A 5,785-nucleotide genomic window follows, 5' to 3' on the forward strand; every position below is an offset into this window, starting at 1 on the left:
AAACTGCCCTGTCAATCATCTTGTCAAAGTTAACTTTATCCATATTTTGTTTAATTAAATTTCATACCGTATTGGAGAGAAATGAAGAGGCACATTAATCTGCCAGTTGCGGGTCTATCATGCAGAGAACTTTGCTCATATGTTTACATAATGATGCATCTAAAGTTAATGACCAAACGTATCTTTATAAAAGTTCACAGTATTGCTGCAGATGAAATCTAATGCTGATAACATTAAATAAATATTTTTTCAACACTTTTTATGCGTGTTTAGTTCTAATCGAATCCTCGTCCACCGCGCAATGTGTTGTGGGAAATATTAGCCATTAGAGTGTGCACGGATCTACACTTCGAATTTCTACAGGAAACAGTAAACCATCCGGGAATTTCTGGCATACTCCTTTCAACATACTACGATTTGGGACATACTAATTCTAATTTCGAATACTATTTAGGACGGATAGTTTGCGAATTGGGACGCAGCACTGTCTACAAAGACTGGACACGTCACGTGACAAAGCGACCGTTGCAAATCATTTGAATTTTGTGTTAGTACGTCATAGATAGAACGAGGCAGCAGTTTACTGCCTGGGATTTGTCGTGTCGCGCCGCATCACTGAATATAATAGGATCTATAGTATTTTGTTGCGTTGCGTCGCTCGCGGTGTAGACATGAGGTGCGTTCCGATTGACAGGGTCCCTACGCAGTGTTCACTGCTGTGCTACCTACTCCCTAAAGCACAGGATATCCGTTGAAGTGGACTTACTGACAAAAATCGCTCATTTGAAACGCCCTGGAACGTCATCATAGAAAGGCAATGACAGGGTCACGCAGATTATGATATAACATAAATAAATATTGTAATTTATTTTACTTCTAAATTTAAATACATATAAAATACATAGGCTATGCAATTATTATATAATAAATATAGTCAAAATTGATATGTTTAGACTGTTAACAGATTGTAGTGGTTTCATCTTGTGCGCTTTCAAGTAGCTAATTCACCTGAGGTAAATAAAGTAAAATAAAAAATGACAGAGCCTCAGCTGTTTCTCGCCAGTTTTTAATTAGCTTCACCTATTCATACAATACAATATGCAAATGTAACATTAATCGCCATAACCATTCACAAATACTCTAATTTGTATAATAATACATTTATTGCAACCACTCCATTGCAGAGTAATTTTTAAAATTTTTATTATTATTCAACGGCTCTGCTTTATCATAGTTCTGACTGGTAACGCGGTGCGCAATGACAGTTGGGTGATTTTCCCTCTCCACTTCCTGTGAAGTGATGTATCGATGTTCCCTTATTCCCAATGCCATTCGCAGTGACCTTCGAACTGAACACATTCGCTCCCTTCGGATTGGAATCTTACTAAGATGGCAGAATACCCTGTGAAATCCACTTCGCAGTCCACTTACGGTGGAATGGAACGCACCTACGGTGTTAGGCCCACCCCAAATGCTCAATTGGTTGAGAAGCATGATGACGCCCATCCAAAACCAGTACCAATCAACATCCCACCCTCCTGTGACCCATGGTTTGTCTGTCTCTGTATTCAGAGCCAGTGAGCAACGGACTTTCAAAATAATAATAATAATAATAATAATAAAAACTGCGTTAATGTGCGATAAAATAATTGTCGCTAATAATTAATGCGTTAACGCGAAAATAATGCATTAACTTGCCCAGCCCTATTATTATTTAAAAAACAGTGATAAATAGTATGGATGATGAGATGATAGGAAAGGGGCCCCCACACACTGTCTTTGCATAGGGCCCAAGAATTGGGGCTACGCCACTGCTTACACTGACTGTAAGCTGATGAGTTGATTTATCCATGTTTTAATAAGCCTCTGGTCATTAAGCGTTTTAGATGTATTCCAAGGCTTTTTAGGTCGGGTAGATTCTGTAATCTCTGACCCCGTTTGTTTGCTGGCTTCCATAGCTGCAATATGCTGTGTTCTCCGCCAGTTGGCAACCTGGGGAGTCTAAATACTATTGAGTAAATTGACAGTGGGCAGAATCACACAGACCAAAACAAAAACAGACATTTCAAAGTAGAATAACTAGCTGTAGTGCTGTTTTTTGGAGAAACAAGTATGTGAACTTAGCATGTTTCCTAAATATCTGCAAATGTATTATAGCATTTTATGCTTTGGTACAGTCAAAATTACATACAGCACCTTCAATAAATGCAAAATCTTCACTGCTTGATATTGATTTTTAAAGGGGTCATATGATGCGATTTAAATTTTTCCTTTCTCTTTGGAGTGTTACAAGCTCTTGGTGCATAAAGAAGAATCTGCAAACATATTATGGTATTTTTATGCTTTAGTACAGTAAACAAAAACAAAAAATTACATACAGCACATTTAAAGAACCCGCCTGTTGCGCACTATGAACAAAACAAAAAAAACTAGGTTGAGAGAATGTATTTTAACAGATTTTTTTCATCACCTTTAATGTTGGAGTTTGCCTTTCCACTGTTATGCAGATGATACTCAACTATATATCTCAACAAGACCAGATGAAACTTCGTTTTTTATCCGCCATCTCTTAACTCTCTGTCGCTCGGCTAATGTCCGTCCCATGCACTGAAAGCTCTGTCCTCCACATCACGAGTAGACACGCCCCTTATTGCTGATTGGCTACAAGTTTGTTTTGTTATTCGGCCCGAATCAGTTTTTTAAAGTGTTTTTGAAAAATCACATACCCTGCCTTTAACAGAATCTGAATTTATTTTTCCACACCGGAGAAACACCCGCTGGCTCAGCCTGCTGCAGTAGCCACGCCCTAATCTCTCGCTATTGACTGGCTGCTAATTTAAAAATATTTAAAGAAATATCAACTCCGTTTATAAAATATTTTATAAATATTTATTTTAACAAACCAGAAGATAGAAAGCAACATTCTTAACAAGTATAGATTTTGTCATAGTCCTCACAATATGTTATTGCAAAAGATAAAAAGAAATGTTTTGTTGCTGCACAGGATAATCAATCATTTATTTGCCCTGGCTCGAGTTATTGATGTAGAAATATTAAAGAGAGAGAGAGAGAGAGAGAGAGGTTTTGGGAATTTGGAAACCAATTTGGAAACCAAATTGGAAACCAATTTTGGGAAAATTGGAACAATCTGAAAAAAACTGATCATGAAGAATTGGCAATACAAAATGGAGAAATATGGGAAAGTCATTTCCAAACATTGTTTAATAAAGTACAAACAGACACAAACGATACAAACTATCAAACAATCAACCAACTGGAAAAACTAGAATTAGCAATCAAAGATAACCAAAACCCATAAAACCCATTAATAACTGATAAAGAAAATATCAAAAACCTCCAACTCAAAAAAGCATCTGGACCTGATGGGATATTAAACGAAATGATAAAACACACAAGCAGTAAATTCCAACTGGCCATTCTAAAACTATTCAATGTGCTTCTGAGTGTAGGTTACTTCCCTGACATCTGGAATCAAGGCTTGATAACACCAATCTTTAAAAACGGAGATAAATTTGATCCTAACAACTACAGAGGCATCTGTGTGAGCAGCAACCTGGGAAAGTTATTCTGTAGCATAATAAATGCTCGACTATTAGACTTCATCACCACACACAATGTACTGAGCAGAAGCCAAATCGGATTTTTACCAAATTACCGTACATCTGATCACATCTATACATTACATACTCTAATTGAAAAACATGTTAACCAAGATAAAGGTAAAATATATGCATGCTTTATTGACTTTAAAAAAGCTTTTGACTCAATTTGGCACCAAGGACTATTCTACAAACTTATTGAAAGTGGCATAGGAGGTAAAACCTATGACCTTATCAAATCAATGTACACTGAAAGTAAATGTGGCGTAAAAATCAGAACCAAGCGTAAGAGGTATCTTTCCCAAGAGCGTGGAGTGAGACAGGGCTGCTGCTTAAGCCCAATGTTATTTAACATTTACATCAATGAACTGGCGAGCAGTCTGGAGCGATCTGCAGCCCCTGGCCTCACCCTACACAACTCACAGATCAGATGCCTGCTGTATGCAGACGATCTGCTTCTGCTGTCTCCCACTCAACACGCTTTACAGCAGAACCTGGACCTGCTAGAGCAATACTGCCAGACCTGGGCCCTGACAGTCAACCTGAAGAAAACCAAAATTATGATCTTTCAGAAAAGATCCAGATCCCAGGGAACACAACACACATTTACATTAGGCACTAAGCAGATAACACACACATCACACTACAACTACCTGGGTTTGAAAATCACATCCACGGGAAACTTTAATCATGCTGTGAATGAACTGAGAGATAAAGCACGCAGGGCCTTCTACGCCATAAAACGGCAATGTCCTATAGAGATCCCTATTAGAATTTGGCTGAAAATATTAGAATCAGTAATTGAGCCCATTGCCCTCTATGGCAGTGAGGTGTGGGGTCCACTGACAAATCCAAATCAAGATTTCACCAAATGGGAAAAACATCCAATTGAGACCCTGCAGGCAGAACTCTGTAAAAATATATTACACGTGCACCGGCACACAACAAATAACGCATGCAGGGCAAAATTAGGCAAATATCCTCTAATCATAAAGATACAAAAAAGGGCAATTAAATTCTGGAAACATCTGAAGCTCAGTGACCCCCAATCATATCATTATAAAGCCCTGCAATACCAAGAGATGAGCAAAGAAAGCAAGCCCTTCCCTCAGCTGATCCAGAGCTTCAGTCCTGATGCTTCACTAACATCTACTGCTGCTCTGAATCACAACATCAGAATCAGTCAGATTACTGCACAAATCAAACAGAACTACATCACTCACTGGCAAACCCAAACACAACAACAGAGTAAAGTGCAATGCTATTTGGCCCTAAAGAGAGAGTACAGTATGGCAGAGTATCTGTACACAGTGTCAGATAAGAAACTGAGAAGCACGTTGACCAGATACAGACTCAGCGGACACAAGCTGATGATAGAGACGGGCAGACACAGAAAAACATGGCTGCCACCGGAGCAGAGACTGTGATCTGAATCAGATGGAAACAGAACTGCACTTCCTAACAGAATGCCCCAAATACACAGATATACGGACAGTGTTCTATGATAAAGTACAGCAGATCCATCAGACATTTAAAACTCTTTCAAACCAGGAGAAACTGCCGTATCTGTTAGGAGAACACAAGAACTGCTGTGTGTTTGCTGCTCAATATGTGTCTGCCTGTCACCATAGAAGAGAAAACACTCAACCTGCCCTGATCTGATGTTTCCAGCACATGTAGATTATATCATACCAAATTACTGTATTATATTACTTAGATGCATATTTTGCTTCTGTAAATATGTCTAATCCCTTATTTTATTTTTATTTCTAGTTTATATACTTACATACATTAGTAATTCATTACAAATACAGACTGAGTGATCACTGTCTGGCTATAGAGAGAGGACGACACAGACAGAGATGGCAGCCGCGAGAACAGAGACTGTGTTCACTGTGCTCACAGAAAGAGCTGGAAACAGAGCATTTCTTACTGCACTGTGATTACTATCACAACATTAGAGCTGCATATTTCCCCAAATTCCTACAAATTAAACCACATTTTATGGCATTACCAAATACAGAAAAATTAAGTAACATTTTAGGGGAAGATTCCAAAATGATCCCAACAGCAGCAAGATATGTATCAGCCTGTCACAAACTAAGACTGTCAGCCAGTGGACAAAACTGAAGCAAGAGCATTTCTTACATGTACTGTTGTGCAAT

At 38.4% G+C, this 5,785-nt stretch overlaps 1 long non-coding RNA gene across 1 annotated transcript in view; it reads right to left on the reverse strand.

Annotated features, from left to right (window-relative positions):
- Positions 1 to 5,535, reverse strand: part of LOC107710126 (uncharacterized) — a 13,608-nt gene extending 8,073 nt beyond the window's left edge. Inside the window, exons 1-2 of the long non-coding RNA XR_001636561.1 lie at positions 5,427 to 5,535; positions 1,771 to 1,773 (exon numbers count right to left, since the gene is read on the reverse strand). This is a non-coding gene — a long non-coding RNA (uncharacterized LOC107710126). The remainder of the gene's footprint in view (positions 1 to 1,770; positions 1,774 to 5,426) is intronic.
- Between the last annotated feature and the right edge of the window lie 250 nt (positions 5,536 to 5,785).

The sequence above is a fragment of the Sinocyclocheilus rhinocerous genome, unplaced genomic scaffold, assembly GCF_001515625.1.
Source record: "Sinocyclocheilus rhinocerous isolate Xijiao unplaced genomic scaffold, SAMN03320098_v1.1 scaffold1708, whole genome shotgun sequence".
Lineage (NCBI taxonomy): Eukaryota > Metazoa > Chordata > Actinopteri > Cypriniformes > Cyprinidae > Sinocyclocheilus > Sinocyclocheilus rhinocerous.